The sequence below is a fragment of the Aedes albopictus genome, chromosome 3 (assembly GCF_035046485.1).
Source record: "Aedes albopictus strain Foshan chromosome 3, AalbF5, whole genome shotgun sequence".
NCBI classification, from domain to species: Eukaryota; Metazoa; Arthropoda; class Insecta; order Diptera; family Culicidae; genus Aedes; species Aedes albopictus.
Genome location: NC_085138.1, coordinates 270,821,228 through 270,838,376, shown reverse-complemented (window position 1 = coordinate 270,838,376; position 17,149 = coordinate 270,821,228). Strand labels below are relative to the sequence as shown.

At 36.9% G+C, this 17,149-nt stretch overlaps 1 protein-coding gene and 2 long non-coding RNA genes across 3 annotated transcripts in view; 1 reads left to right on the top strand and 2 right to left on the bottom strand.

Annotated features, from left to right (window-relative positions):
* LOC109433196 (LIM/homeobox protein Lhx6-like) overlaps positions 1–17,149 on the top strand; it is an 811,403-nt gene that overhangs the window by 359,416 nt on the left and 434,838 nt on the right. The gene's annotated exons all lie outside the window — the stretch shown is intronic.
* LOC134292084 (uncharacterized) overlaps positions 1–17,149 on the bottom strand; it is a 289,398-nt gene that overhangs the window by 232,765 nt on the left and 39,484 nt on the right. The gene's annotated exons all lie outside the window — the stretch shown is intronic.
* LOC134291117 (uncharacterized) lies at positions 15,751–16,965 on the bottom strand. Its single transcript, XR_009998915.1, has 2 exons — positions 16,328–16,965; positions 15,751–16,266 (listed from the first exon to the last, which is right to left on the bottom strand). It is a non-coding gene; the product is annotated as an uncharacterized LOC134291117 (long non-coding RNA).

Sequence of the window (17,149 nt, the reverse complement as noted above, 5' to 3'; positions counted from 1 at the left end):
AAATGAGTATGCAAAGTGGCTTATCTGGGCAAGGTCTACACACCGAGAAAGTTTCGTTGTTATCTGAGAGGGTGCTGCCAACATTTGTTCGAGTTGGCGCGAAATCCGTCAATACCTTCTTGGTGGTTCCGGAGAGACGTAGGGTTTGGCGACCATAGGAATGGTTTAGTGGGTACGAGGAGAGAGTAGTCCCGGCTTTTACTTTTGTTGTAGAAGGCGGCCTCAGACCTACACTACCCTAACCTTCTGTTAGGGTGTCTGTTGAGCAGATTATGCCCCTATGGTTTAGAAGGAAAAAAAAAACACACCTCGTTCTCACTTTTGGTGGGTTGGGACAAAATTGTCCTTGCTTCAAATGATCTTACAATTAATTGTAATTTTCCATATAGGACATTTTCCACGAAATTCCAGTCCCGTAACGTGGGCAGATCACCTTACAATGGTGCGTCGCGGTGTAAGATCTGCCACACCAAATTTAGATCTTGCAACATGTTTTCCTGTCTAAGGTCATCAGACAGTTAAGTACCTTTCAAGATCTAAGTTTGGAGTACTTTTTCTGTATGTGTTGTGTTATATTAGATCTTTTACTGCTAATTAACATTTTATTTCAGGAGGATTCAGGTAAATTTTATCTATGAATAAATGCCAACGAATCATCACGGCCAGCACGAACAGAAGTGTTCCCAAAGTGCCAAGTGTTGTGACTCGAACTGTGTACCCACCCACCATTTCAATCGAGGTGCTAGGGTCCAATGAAACAAGTGCGGTGCAGAGAAGAAAACGACATTCCGCCGTGTGATCAACACGAATCGAAAACAAGTTGATTCACATCGAGCCCTGATGAAGATCCCAACCACAGGATCGAAACGTTGGCAATGATCTAAAATAATCAACGCTTTTTTTGTGACTGAAAGCCGAAAAATACCAAGTTGAACCAAATATAATCATAACCTTTTAGTTTTCAGATAACAAAAAGGTAAGAATGTTCTATCATATAATAAAAATAATCACACATATACACACATATCATATCATATATTGGAAAAGGGATGGACCAACAGGGACCATCGGGTCTTTTAAATATATCGACTATCGTTTAGGCGGTTAGGGGGAGTATCGAGCAAATATTGTTTTGTGGCTGATACCACATTGAAAGCGTATAAAATCAGGCAATTTATCATTGAAAACGATGAAAGCTTGAAAAAGGTTAATAGAGATTAAAATTTTCATGCCAAACATGAAGTAACATTATCATACAACAAAGAAACATACATAGAACTTGCATCATTCATCGGTTTTTCATTATCGCGGGAAGTTTTTCCGTTTAGCCCAGTGCATGTTTTAATAACTCCGACTGCAATCAATTGCCAATGAAGTCATAAATTATTCCTGTGCTCATTGAAAGCACATCCCAACCAACATTTTTATTAAACCCATTACCAACAGAAACCGAATTCAACGCAAGTTTCCCAAATCGCGTACGGTACCGCAGGTACGCACAACCTGTATTATTCCGCAATTTCTGCAGCGGGCACCACGTGGCGGAAATGGCTGGCAATATATGCACCATATGTTGCTTCCACCTACTTACTTCTGCAGCAGAACTGCTAAGACTAGACCCACCAGCTCCTCCCACTTCAGCCCGTTCGCCATGCGATCCTTCGACGGCGTCACTTCTGCAGCTCACATTACACACCGTGTGAGTGTGTACATATTCGATTTACCCTCAGCCGGCGCGGCGCACGGGCCCTCCCTACGTGTCTCGTATGTACGTTGAGCGGCGGGCGGCATTTATTGGTACTAGTATCCAAAACTTTTGTCGGTAATCAATCATATCGAAATTGATTTCGCATATTAGGGGTCGTCCATAAATGACGTAGCTTTTTTTAAGCGATTTTTAATACCCCCCTCCCCCCTCGTAGCATTTCGTCACATATTCAGATACCCCCTCTATAAATGACGTAGCTTCTTGAACCCCCCCCCCCCCTAAAAAAAAATCATGTCAAAAATAAACAAAAAAAACTCAAATTTAGCTCTGATTCCATTTCATAGAATACTAAAAAAAAACAACAATAGAAAAATAACATTGCCGACTGCTAGGATCAGATCGCCGACAACAAGACCATAGGTGCAACCAGTGGAGATTAGAGTCAGTCTAGTTAGAGTCTGGCGGACTGTCACTTTCGATCGGAGCCAATCGAGCATGACGTCACGGTGTAGCATTTATCGGTGACGACACCATGACGTCATGCTCGATTGGCTCCGGTCGGAGGTGACAGTCCGCCAGACTCTAATTATAGGGACTCTAGTGGAGATTATCACCAAAGCTAATGTCTCAATAAACCACCCATCGTTCAGCTTGATGCCGCAGAACAGGAAATTGATGTTCCCAATATAGTTAAATACCATATTAGCTCTTCCGAAGATATTAGTTTGCTCACTAGTAAATCTCTTCAAAATATCAAATTGGTATCATTTGAATAAAATTCACCACGACATTTCTTCTAAAACTCTTACAGCAGTTCATTTTGGAATCACTCTAGGAGTTTTTTTTGGGAATCCCGTTTTGAGAATTTCTCCCTTTTTAGTTCCTCCAGGATTTCCTTCTGGGATATGGGGATATATCCTTGGGATTCCATATTTGAAAATTCCTCCTTATTATATTCCTTCAGGGGTTCCTTCAGAGATTCCTCCAATATTTCCTTCCGGAGTTGCTTCTAAGATTCCTCCCAAACGTTCCTTCTGAGATTTCTCCAGCAGTTTGTTTTCTAATGTTTTTCTAAAATTTTATCCATGGTTTCCTTCAAGAGCTCTTTCAAGGTTTTCTTCTCCTTTCTTCCACCAGCAGTTCCTTCGGACAGCTCTTCATGGATTTTAACCGGATTTTTTTTTAGATTCCATATGAACTTCTTTCTATGTTTCCCAAAGAAGTTCCTTTCGGGATTCCTCCAGGAATTCCTTCTTGATATTCTTCAGTTATTCACTTAGATATTGATTCCGAGATCTCGGCAGGAAACCCCACCGGTCTTTAAAAGCCCTCCCAAGAATTCCTTCTGGGATTCTTCCAGGGGTTCTTTTTCGGATTTCTTCAGGAATTCCTTTTTGGATACTTCTGAAATTTCTCATGGACTTCCATCTAGGATTTATCCAGGATTTGTATTACCGGGACTTCTCCAGGAACTTTTTCAGGCATCTTTCCATTCCCTTAGAATTCCGCGAAGAATCCCTTTACGGATTCCTCCCATTGTTCCTTCTGGAATTCCTCCAGGATTTTCTTTCTTATATTTCACCAGGAGTTATGTCTTTCGGGATTCCCCAAAAGTTACATTCGAGATTCTTTCAGAGATTCATTCCGGGATTCTCTCAAAAATTTCTTCCGTGGAACCAGGAGTTCCTTCTGAGAATCTAAAAATATCTCTTTCTTAGACTCTTCCAGGAGTTTATTCAAGATTTTTCCGAATGTTCCATCTAGAACTGCTCAAGGAACTCCTCACGGAGTTTCTTGAAATTTCTCTATGATTTCCTTTCCAAATTCCTCCAGGAGTTTCTTCTGAAATTCTTCTGGAAGTCCCTTCTGAGATTGCTCTATAGCAAGCAACAAACTATTGGTCATGAGAAGCATTTGAGCAAAATTGATTTTTGTCTGCAAACACAATACATGATTCTTTACGCAGGATTTCAAAACCATTTTCTCAGATACAGTTGTTGCGTCCGATAGCTGCAAGTCCTTTTAAAAGAGCCTTTAATCTTCATTATTGGTTATTTACATTGATGTGAATGAAACAAAAAATAATTCATGCAATATATTTTTTTTCGATTTACTGGATAATGATACTTAATGCAAGTAAAAATTTTATTAAATACGAAATACTTTTTTCAATAGGCTTAGTAGAAAGCTACGTAGCATATCATAAACCCCTACCCCCCTATCGTCACACTTCGTCACAAAATCACAAACACCCCCCTCCCCCCTAAAAAGCTACGTCATTTATGGACGACCCCTTATACATATGAGCCAATGTCGGTAACGATTCCACTGCCATGTCGGAAACCAGTTCCCCCGATGCTATTATGACCTTTTGTTTGGGGAAATTATATCGTAAAAGAGATTTATGCGGGAATCGTTAAAGCCGATTTAAATTGAATCTGCCACCACCGCTCCGGCGCGCCGCCATCGTCGTTGGTGAATGGAAAACGGTTTGAACTTTGCATGCGGAGCATTCGTCTTGGGATAGGTATCGTACGGTATTTTGATAAACTTTAAAAGAAAACGTAAAAATCATTGATATTGTGACCAACCGAAACCCCCCTTTTTCAAAATATAGTTTTTCCCTTGAAAAAGGCCACATCCCATGGCCGAAACGTCGGACAGAATAAAATAAATCGTTTGATTTTCAAGACTGAGAGTGCCAAAATTCATCCGGTAAAAATCAATATGTGGGAATAATTTTAAGTTATATTATTTGCTTGATAAACATAAACAACCTGAATCTTCCATAGATCTGATAGGCTTGTGTCCCGATGATAAATGAAGCGCCTTCGTATTTCACAACTCATATTGTTATCAAACGTCAGAAAGGATCCAAAGTATAATAATTCTTCCATTACCTCGAAGGTAGGTATTCACGTTTATCGTAACGTTACTTTTGCGAAGAATCTTGTCGTGTTCAATTCTGACTACTAGCACTTTGTTTTCACGTATTCACCACCAGTCCGACCAGGGTCTCCAGTTAGCCTAGTGGTTAGGGCTATGAATCCGGAGACGGCGGGTTCGATTCCCGTTCCAGTCGGAAAAATTTTCTCGACTCCCTGGGCATAGTGTATCATTGTACTTGCCTCACAATATATACAAATTCATGCAATGGCAGACAAAGAAAGCCCTTCAATTAGTAACTGTGGAAGTGCTCAAAGAACACTAAGTTGATGCGAGGCAGGCCAAGTCCCAGTGGAGACGTCGGGCCACAGAGAAGAAGAAGAAGAAGAACCACCAGTCCGACCATGTCGATGCCGTTTGGCATGTTAGAAGGAAGTACAACTGTACAGTTCTACCACTGTTCCAAATGTTCTGGCGATAGTATTCATGTCATCCGCAAAGCACACAAATTGACCGGATTTCGTGAAAATTGGGATGTTGAGTCCGGCTCGCCGCATTACTTCCAGAACGATTCTGAGAGGACACGCAACCAGAGATTGACAGATTCTAATACAATGCGGTATGAAACATATACAAATATTGTATTAAGGCTTTGCAAATACAAAAATTGGTAGGTGGCAGTACAGGTCGGACTCGATTATCCGGAGACTCGATTACACTAGTCGACAAAATTGAAACTTTTTTCACGCACTTTGACCATTTGTTCCATTTCTAATGAAATTTGGCCCGCTGAATCCGATTCTGACTTCAGAATTCCTGTAACACGTACAGTTTTTGAGAAAAATAGGGTTTTATTCACAAATTTTCAAATTTTCAAAGAAAATTTAGTATTGTCTTTAAAATTTTAAATTTTTCATCTGCTCATTATAACCAATATTCATATTCAATAGATTTTGATCCACTGAGTGACCTAATAATTTTAGTAATACGTAAATTTTTTGAGAAAAATTAGGTTTTATTGGCAAATTCCATATTTTCATAGAAAATAGACTACTGTATTTATAATTTTTTTTATCTGCCCATCTTTACCAATATTTATATTCAATAGATTTTCATATTCTGATTTGCAATCTGACCTAAGAACTTCTGTAACACGTAAAATTTTTGAGAAAATAGGGTTTTAAACACAAATTTCATATTTTCATTGAAAATAAACTACTGTCTTTACAATTTTAATTTTTTTTATCTGCTCATCTCAACCAATATTTGTATTTAATAGATTTTCATATACTGATTCGGAATCTGACCTATGAATTTCTGTAACACGTAATTTTTTTAGAAATATAGGGTTTTATTCACAAAATAAAATATTGTTTTTATATTTTTCAATTTTCCATCTGCTCATCAAAACCAATATTTTTATTCAATAGATTTTGATCCACTGATTCAGAAACTGGCCTAAGAGTTTCTGTAACACGTAAAATTTTTAAGAAAGTAGGGTATTATTCACAAAATTTCATATTTTCAGAGAAAACTTAATATTGTCTTTATAATTTCAAATTTTTCATCTGCTCATTATAACCAATATTCATATTCAATAGATTTTGATCCATTGAGTCAGAATCTGACCTAATAATTTTAGTAACACGTATTTTTTTTGAGGAAAATTGGGTTTTATTCACAAATTCCATATTTTCATAGAAAATAGACAATTGTGTTTATAATTTTATTATTTTATTTGCCCATGTTTTCCAATATTTATATTAAATAAATTTTCATATTATAATTTGCAATCTGACCTTAAAATATCTGTAACACGTAAAATTTTTGAGAAAAATAGAATTTTAAATACAAAATTTCATATTTTCATAGAAAATAAACTACTGTCTTTATATTTTTATTTTTTTCATAAAAAATAAACTACTGTCTTTATAATTTTATTTTTTTACTATCTGCTCATCTCAACCAATATTTGTTTTAATAGATTTTCATATACTGATTCGGAATCTGACCTAAGAATTTCTGTAACACGTACATTTTTTGAGAATAATAGGGTTTTAAAAATTGAATTTTAAATACAAAATTTCATATTTTCATAGAAAATAAACTACTGTCTTTATAATTTTATTTTTTTCATACAAAATAAACTACTGTCTTTATAATTTTAATTTTTTTCTATCTGCTCATCTCAACCAATATTTGTTTTAATAGATTTTCATTTACTGATTCGGAATCTGACCTAAGAATTTCTGTAACACATACAATTTTTGAGAATAATAGGGTTTTATTCACAAATTTCATATTTTCATATAAAATAAAATATTGTTTTTATAATTTTCAATTTTCCACCTGCTCATCATAACCATTTTTTTTATTGAAAAGATTTTGATCTACTGATTCAGAATGTGGCCTAAGAATTTCCGTAACAGGTAAAAATTTAGTAGGGATTATTCAAAAAATTTCATATTTTCATATGTCTTTATAAGTTTAATATTTTTATCTGCTCATCTTAACCAATATTTGTATTTAATATATTTTTATATTCTGATTCAGAATCTGACCTAAGAATTTCTGTAATACGTAAAATTTTAGAGAAAAATAGAATTGTACAAAAAAAATCATATTCTCATAGAAAATTAACTGTTGTCTTCATAATTTTCATATTTTTATCAGCGCATCTTAACCAATATTTGTATTTACTAGATTTTCATATACTGACCTAAGAAGTTCTGTAACACGTACAGCTTTTAAGAAAAAACACAAAATTTCATATGTTTAGAGAAAAGAAAATACTGTCTTTAAATTTTATCTCCACATCTTAACCAATATTTAAAAGATTGATCCAATGATTCGGAAACTGACCTAAGAATTTCTGTAACCCGTGAATTTTTTGAGAAAAAATAAAACCCCATTGTAGCGCAAGTTAATTAGGTTGTTACCCAGAAATGTAAGTAGATCATTTTTTGTATATGCTATTGAATTAATCGAAATATATTTGCAACTTTGAAGCTGCCCAGTTTGGCAACTACCCAGACTGTGTTTTCCTTTTACTTACGCCAACAATTATTTTTCTTAAAAATTGTACGTGTTACAGAAATTCTTGGGTCAGATTTCCAATCAGTATATGTAAATCCATTAAACATAAATATTTGTTAAGATGAGCAGATAAAAAAAAAATAAAATTATAAAGACAATAGTTTTTCCATGAAAATATGAAATTTTGTGAATAAAATATTTTTCTCATAAATTTTACGTGTTACAGAAATTCATGGGTGAGAATACCAATAAGTGAAATAGAATCTTTTAAATATAAAATATGAATTAAGATGAGTAGATAAAAACTTTAAAATTATAAAGACAATATTTTATTTTCTTTGAAAATATAAAATTTTGTGAATAAAACCTCATTTTTCTCATAAACTGCACGTGTTACAGAGATTTTTAGGTTAGTTACCAAATCGGTGGATGAAAATCTAATAAATACAAATATTGGCCAAAATGAGATAAAAAATTGAAAATAAAAAGACAATAGTATATTTTCTTTAAAAATATGAAATTTTGTAAATAAAACCCCATTTTTCTCAAAAAAATTACGTTTTACAAAAAATTCTTAGGTCAGATTCTGAATCAGTGAATCAAAATCTATTGAATTAAATACTGGTTATGATGAGCAGATAAAAAAGGTATAAATATTAAGACAATATTTTGTTTTCTATAAAAATATGAAATTTTGTGAATAAAACCCTATTTTTCTCAAAAACTGTACGTGTTACAGCAATTCCGAAGTCAGATTCGGAATCAGCGGGCCAAAATCCTTCGGAAATGGATCAAGTGGTCAAAGTGCGTGATCTACTGTCGACCAGTGTTATCCGGAGTATTTTTATTGCGATATTTTTTTTATTTCAATGATAAAATTTGACATAATTAAGTATTATAACAAAGTGCTGACACGATTTTAGAAGCCACCGATTCCGTTTTCCTCAAATTTTGTCGGCTTTTTGACCCGATTATGTTAGGCTCTTTTAACGGGAAAATTAAAATGTTTAACACTCAGCATTAACATTTAACATTTCCAGTATTTTACAGTGGATCTCAAATTCAGTTGATAATTTTTGGCATCATATACAAATTACGTAACAAAAAATCTTATATTTATATCGTTACTAGCTGACCCGGCAAACTTTGTATTGCCCCATTTTAATTGTGGATCTTTCTTTACGACACTTTAGATTGGTTTAGTTCTGATGGTTTTGAATATCTTCTGTTCTCATAGAACTTATGATATTTTCTCAATTTTTCTAATGTTTTTGTTTATTTTCTTAATGTAATTGCTCTCACCCTGAGAACAAATTGAACAATTCAAAAATCTTGTTGATCATTTCTTTCGTTTATTAGTTATATGGCTACAAATGATATGCAAATCATTGTGTGTATTGATTGGAAGGCTAGCTGCAGAAGCACGTTATCTTCCATTTGAATCATTTGACTTTATCTTATTTTATCTTTGGTTAATTTTTTATGTGAAGACCTATTCTTTCATAACAGTTCAAAAGAACAGCCTATTTCAAAAGAAGGAAAAATCTCAGATAAAGAATGCTGTTTGGTGGTTTGGTTGCTAACCAACTCTTTATCAATGTATCTTAAAGGGACAAATCGACCATAGAGTTCACAGTTCAACTGCCACAAACTACACAACAGCGCCACTCGAAAGAAAAACCTTCAATAAAAAGAAGGAAACATTTTGGTATGTTGTAAATTTTAGCAGATGGTCCTTAAAGAAAATTTATTATTGTGACTTGAAAGAACAGCCTATTACTAAAAGAAGGAAAAATCTCTGATGGAGTGAGCATTATAAGCAGCAGGATGTACAACCTGTTTGACAAAGAGGACATGGTAATTCTACCTTTGGATTTATTCTGTTGTATGAACTTCGGCCTAATAATCGTTGGCCTTACATTTTTCCTATTTATGCAAAAAATTCTTTTTAATTTGCATGAGAACCCCCTACACTCTCTGGAAGCACTCACAATATCATGCCTTCAAAAATGTCCACATTCCAAATTTAGATTGTTTCACACATATTATGCAGATATTCTCTGGATTCTGTTTCATTAGGATTGTTTGGTTTTGCTCCCAGATGAAGGAAGGGTCGTTGACCCTCAAATTTTGAAACATTCCTTGCCTTCAAAACCCTCCACATGCCAAATTTTGATTTATTTTCTTGGTTAATTTTTGAGTTATGATTCATGTTTTATCTGTATGAGAGCCTTTACCTCTGGAGGAATCTCCGAAAGAATCTTTAGTGGAATCCCTGAAGGTATAAATTCCTCGAGGAATTGCTGATAAATTACTGGTACATCCTGTTTGTATTACTGCAGGAATCCCTTGAATCAATTCCTGGAGAAATCTCCGAAAGACTACCTGGATTCTTGGAATAATGCGTGTATAAACGACGGGAGGATGATTTCCTGGAGAAATTCCTGGATAAATTGCCGTTTTATTTTCTGGGGTGTTCCTGGGGTAATTATTGGTGGAATTCTTAAAGGTATTTCTGGAGGAGTCCCATATTTAAATCCTGAAGAAATACCTGAACGAATCCCTATAAAATTCCCTGGAGGAGTGCGTGGAGGTATTCCTAAAAGATTTCCTGGAGGAATTCCTAGAGTGATCCCTAGAGGATTCCCTAGGAGGAACCCCTGAAGGAATGTCTGTGCGAATTCCTGGAGGAATATCTAGAGAAAATCCTTGAGAAATTGTCAGAGGAACTCCTGGAGGAATTTCTGGAGAATTTTTTTGAAGAATCTCTGGAAAACTTTCAGGTTGAATCCCTGGATGAATCCTTTAAAGATTTTCTGGAGAAATTTCTCGAGGAATCCCTTGTGGAATTTCTACAGGAATTTCATGAGGTAACTCTAGAAAAATACCTGGAGGAATTCCTCGAGGAATCCTTGAGAAATCTCCAGAGGAACTCCTGGAGGAACCCTTGCAGAAATTCCATTTGGAATTTCCAGAGAAATTTCTGAAGAAATTCTAGGAAAAATTATTGGAAGAAAATCTGGATGAATTATTGGAGGAATCATCGGAGGAATTCCTGGAGGAGTCTCTGAAGAATCTTTGGAGGAATCCCTGAAGGAATTTCTGGTAAATACCTGGACCAATCCCAGAAGAAATTCCTGGAGGAAATGCTGGTGGGATTGCTGGAGGGATTCCTTGAACCAATTCCTGGAGAAATCACTGGAGGAATCCTTGTAGGAGAAATTTCTGGAAAAATTCCTTAAGGAAACCCTGGAAGAATTCCCGGAGGAATCCCTGGAAAAACTCATGGAGGTATTACTGAAGAAAATATTAAAATATGCAGGGTGAGAGGGATTTCACATCACAATACAAACACATCTCTTGACTTCTAGGCTCTCCATTCGCTTAATCGGCTCTCAAGCAAAAGCTTTCATTGATTTTTTTTAAAGAAAATTTTGCAAGCTTAGGATAAGTTTAAGAAGAACCATTTATAGAATAGATTCGCAGAAATCATATTTAAAAAAAAGGTTTCTGTTAAATTCCTCGGTCGGTGGATGCCAGCGCGGCCATTCCGCGCCCCGATATCTTCGGAATTGACCTTATGGGCTCGGACGCATGCCTGCAAGTGGAGGTCGACGACGAATCCGAAAAGTTGTTGACCATCAACACTCACTGAGGCTTATTCCGATTCAACTGTTTGACACCGGGTGTCAAATCAGCCCCCGGCGCGTTTCAGCAGCTGACGGCGAAGATGGTAGCCGGACTACGCGGCGTTCTGGTGCACAGCAAAACACTCGCGGAACACAACCGAATCCTGCACATGCTTTTCCGGTGCCTACGTGAGTATGGTTTCCACCATCCAGAAGTGATGGTTCCGATGCCAAAATAGCCCTACACGATCACATTGTTGACATATCTGTTCACTCATTTTTATTTCCCGGCAAACTTCGTACTGCCTGCCTACTGTGTTTTTTGACATGCAGCTCCATATGGACGTCCCCCGCGAAGCTATCTGCATAGGAGCCCCCCGTTCCAGAGACCGGAGAGGTCTCACACCGAGCTAAGAACCTCCCCCGGCCCCAAAAGTACCCACATACAAAGTTTCACGCCGATTGGTTCAGTAGTTTCCGAATGCATAGCGGTCAGACAGACAGACAGACAGACAGACAGACGGAAATTCATTTTTATATATATAGATAGATAGATATTTGAAAAGGGCCAATCAATTTTAAATCTCTTCACAACGACAAAACGCTAAATGTTGCATCTGTTTTCAAAACATGCCGTGAATCATCCAGGAAATTAAAAAAAAATGATTGCTGGCATTTCTTCAGATAGTGTTTCTGGGATTTCTCCAAATTTTTCTTCAAGGGGAAACCTTTCAGAGATTGATTTCCTTTTGCTTGGTATTACTCCAAGAATTCCTCCTGAGACTCCTTTGGGAATTTCTGCTGAGATTCCTCAAGCAATTCCTGTTGGAATTCCGCCAGATATTGCCCGAGGAGATTTTACGAAAAATTTTCCGAGCAATTCTTGTTGGGATTCCATCAGGATTTTATACTGGAATGTTTCCACGGATTTTTGTAGTTGTACTTTAAATACCCACAGGTGAATCTACGGTTTTTTCTAGATATTATTTATAGGGATTTCTCCAAGTATTTCTTAAAGTTTTCTCCGGAATTTTCTGTTGATATTCCACCAGAAGCCCTTGAGGATTTCTTTAGGTATTCATGCAGAAATTTCTCCTAGGATTCTTTCAGGAATTCCTCCAGATATTTTTCTTCATTATTTTCTGCAGGATTTTTTGCATGGATTTCTTAAGAAATTCTTCCGGATATTCCTCAGAATTCTCTAGGAAGTTTTAAAATAGGCATATCTACTTTTTCAAAAACGTTCTCTGATTCTCAAGTCCACCCCAATAATTTGGTTTGCATCCAAAAAGAAGTAACTGGTCAAAACTTCAGCCAAATCCATTGAAATTAAGAGATCCAAAGCATGATTGCCCCCGAAAAGCTAGTTTTGGGACACATTAGGCTTTCACGAATTTTAATAATTTCCGCTCAACTCCTACATCATTGATACCGAAGAAGCAAATAACCAGCAAAAGCAGTTACTTCTTTTTGGATGCTAATCAAAATATGGGGGAGGACTTGAGAATCAGGGAACATTTTTTAAAATTAGACAGGCCTATTCTACCTATATTCCTTCAAGAGTTTTATCAAAATGTTTGTTGGGTTGGCATCACTGCTCCCACTACCGTGTGTATTATAGTCACACGGTATAGAGGTAATCATGTTCAAATGTATGCGTGCCTTTTTTTGTAGATGTAGTTGTGAAACTGCGAGGAAAATATTTGCACTCTTGCCCCGGACGTTAGTTTTATCATTATTTACCCGTTTTACCCAATTCGATTGGGTAATATTTGCATATGCAATCTGAATAGCCTTTCAATCGGCGTGCACTTTTGCGTGAGGAAAAATTTGCGCTAGTGTTCGTGTGTTGAAATGTCACTTATCTCTATAGGCTGTTTCTAGATTATAACGCTGAATTCATCATACAACAGCCCCATTCGCTTCAAAAGTTTTGTTTCTTCTCGTCCCTCAACATTTTCTCCAATTTACACAAATCACACCCCTTTTCCTCAGCCATGCCTTCTTTAGGGAACATCCATTAAGTACGTAACGCCAAAATTGGAAGTTTTTATATGGATTTTTCCGTGACATACTTAATGGATGGACTGTTTATGTTTTGTTTCACGAACCCATAACGTTTTTATTAATTCAAAATTGACAGAAAAGTGCCCCGATCTTATCAACCTTAAACACTATTAGTATCAGTAGAATACAGCATACTAAGGGAATGTCCATAAATTACGTCACATTAAGGAGGGGCGGGGGATGCAGCAAATTGTGATGACCCATTAAAACTTCAGAAAACTTGTATAAAAAGTGTGACTAGGGGAAGCAGCAAAAAATTGTTTTTGACATAATTTATGGACGATCCCTTATTCGAATTTATGGCTTCGCCACCTACTTCATGAAAATAAAATAACAAAAACATATATTTCCATACGTTTTTGAATTTTGATTTTACTTTTAAATGTGATTCGATTATCCGGAAAATTCGATTATCCGGAGTGAAATAAAAATGGATACTCCGGATAATCGAGTCCGACCTGTATACCAAAAATTATATTGGCTTCCTAGAATCTGGAAAAGGAAAATTTGCATGTGTACATGTGCTCTGTCGCATTGGTTTCTCTTTATTTGTTCTATTTTTAGACTGTTCATGGCAGCAGTGGCGGCATCAATTACCAAAACATGTTTAGAAAGAAATATGGGCGGCGGCAGGAATTGAACCAAGACACTATGAAGTGTAATTCACAGTACCCTGCGCTTTAACCAGCACGGCTACAACTGCACATGGATAACAACACAAACGTGTCTTGGTGATGGAAGTGATACAGCCACCACTCTGTACTAGAGTCCCTATAATTAGAGTCTGGCGGACTGTAACTTTCGACCGGAGCCAATCGAGCATGACGTCATAGTGTCTTCACCGATAAATGCTACACCGTGACGTCATGCTCGATTGGCTCTGATCGAAAGTGACAGTCCGCCAGACTCTAACTAGACTGACTCTACTCTGCACAATGGGCCCAGAGCCGTATTTACGAAGACAAAACTGTTTCAGTTTTTAGACACATATTGTGTTTTAGAAAAATTCTTTTTAATTGTTGATCCTATTCCCTATTATTGTTATGTCAAACATGTGGTTAAACTGATTCAAAAATCTGCTTTCTAAAAATTTTATTTACGATTTCATGATGGATGGTGATGGATCATTTAATTGTAAATTCCACCAATAAGCAGCGCCAGAGGTCAAGCAAATTTTAAATTTCATATATCTCAGAACTCTTACCACTTAGAAAGTTGGTGTCTTCGGCAATGTTATTCAGTTAGTCAAGGGCTTACAGTTAATGGTCCACTTGTTTATGGACCACTTGTTAATGGTGATTGTTTTTTTTTCGTGAAGTAATCAACAAGCTGTCAATTTTATTTTCTTTGAACGTGTCTAAGTCAAGTCAAAGGTTTTTCAAAGAGCTATGTATTAGTCATAATAGTGCGACATTTCATTTCATTCGGTTCACTTAATCTAGAGATATAGCAATTTTACGAAGAACACTCAAATATGAAACATTTTACTAGAGTTGCTCCAGCTTCATGTAAAGTTATCCAATCGAGTCCAAATTTGTACCGTTTATAGCTAACTAGTTGTGCAACTGGCAGGTAAAATTTGGGAATATTTGGTGTACCTTATAAAATATTACAGCTTGCTGAATATATTCAAAATATTAAATCAAAGTTGGATGCTTCAATTAGTTTGCAACTAGCGCCGCCTACTCGCAGAACCTTGTACCAATCAGCTAATCAACTGAGAGGCCTTAACCAAGCTAACAACATCACCGAAGACATCAACTTTCTAAGTGATCAGAGTCCTGAGATATATGGAACATAAGATTTTTATGCCGGGGCCTTGTGGTGGAATTTTGAAACAAACGGCCCATCATTTGTTAGTTCTTGACCAGCCAAATAATATTGCCGAAGACACCAACTCTCCAAGTAATTAGAATCATGAGGTATTTGATATAAACATTTCATCACTATTACGTCTGTTTGTTTCTGGCATGACAGATATCACAGACAGCAAGACGTATGTAACCCTCTTTAGCTCAGGGAATATGGGATTTAAGGATTCTCAGGGTCGTGCTTATGGGATGGCTTGAACTCTTAGTTTCCGCACTGGTTTAGGGGCACTTTATGGACAGGAACTATGGTTTAACATTCTCACAGATAAGGCACAGTAAACATGTAGCGGTGAACGATCATTAAAACAAGAACAAAGGCTGAAATACTACATTACACAAAAATTCCGATGTTTCGGGAGAACAGCGAGGCCTGGGGACTCCTTTGTGAGTCCGGAACAAAGCGGAAAAGCAAAAGAGATGGTGAACTAAATACTACCCAGGGAAGCGCTCTAAATGAATTGGCTACCGCTGAGGTCTTTACATTTTACAATGGGTTTTATTTGGGTGACGTCACATTCTAGGGTACTTGCGTTACTATTCCGGATCCGGTTCCTGTGTGGCTGTGGAGCAGGCCTTCGTTTAGCTGGCGGCCATGATAGGTAGACCACTAGCTGTCGTAGATATGGGGCTTGGTGTTGGTTCTTGGCGATGGCGGCCGTTGACAATGACCGACGATCGCGACGGGGCCGGCGGATGACGATGGCCGAAAATGCCGACAGTACCGGCGAATCGAGATGGCGGATGCTTCCAGCGAGGTCGGCAACTAGCGATAGCCGGTGAACTCCTCGCCGCCGGACTTCTGCCCAGTCCTTCCGATCACTGCACTACGCGCTTGTCCGGGAAATGTATCTCCGGAGGCACTCCTGACGATTAGGTGAAAAATACACAGAAAAAGGCCCACTTTCTGGACCTAACCACACAAATTAGTACCCGTGACGTCACTTCACTATGCCTCTTACAAGTTTACACATTTTTTTGTACAATAGAATTACCTTTTTCTGGTTGGTTGTTTGTCACAGTTTTAACTGTTTTGGTGTACGTTCTTCTTTGTATAACATTTAAGCAATAACTATTGAAAATAACACATTAGGTTTAGGTATTCATTTTAACAGTTACTAACAATTACTAACCACATCGATTTTGCTGACTAATCACATTTTACTCACATAACTAACCAAACTAATCGTACTAATTGATTTAGCCTAAGACAAAAGAAACAAAACTGGATAATAAAAACTTCACCATACAATAGGTATTCATTTTACCATTTTAACAATTTACAATTGACACACGCGCGCACTTCTATTCTGTTCAACGAACACGATCGGAAAGAGACCACAGAACCGAAGCTCCATGCCTTTTAAGAAAAACGACCAACATTAAACATACAGCTCAAACAAACAACATAAAATCATATTGTTTGTTACTTTGTGCCGGTAATATGATCAGACACCCTACTTTTACGTGCTCCATCTGTGTGTGAAACAATAATGACCCAGTTATGTTTTGGTCCGTTCGCTCAAACTGTCATACGTTTTGACAGCCACCCAAACAGCGTGGAACTTGAGCGAGGAGAAATGCTCTTACACTCATCAAGCCGCTGAGTGCAGCTACGGCTCCCTGATAGTGTTGGTTGGAGGAATATCTGCAAAGGGCGTGTTATTATGGCATGAGTATGTGGGGACATGATCGGGAAAAAGGAATTTAAGGAAAATTCGAGGTAAAACTAATCTTGTGGTGGAGCTACAAGTAAAATTTGGAACCGACGGTTACACGTAGCACTTGCACAATTTCCATACCGTTTATCTTAGCACCATGATCACTTAAATATTCGGTGTATATATTTGGCAAAGTTGTCAGGTCAGCCAAGGCATTGCTTTTGATGGGCCGTTTGATTCAAAATTCCACCACTAGGTAGCGCTGACGATAAATCAATTTTTATATTCCATATA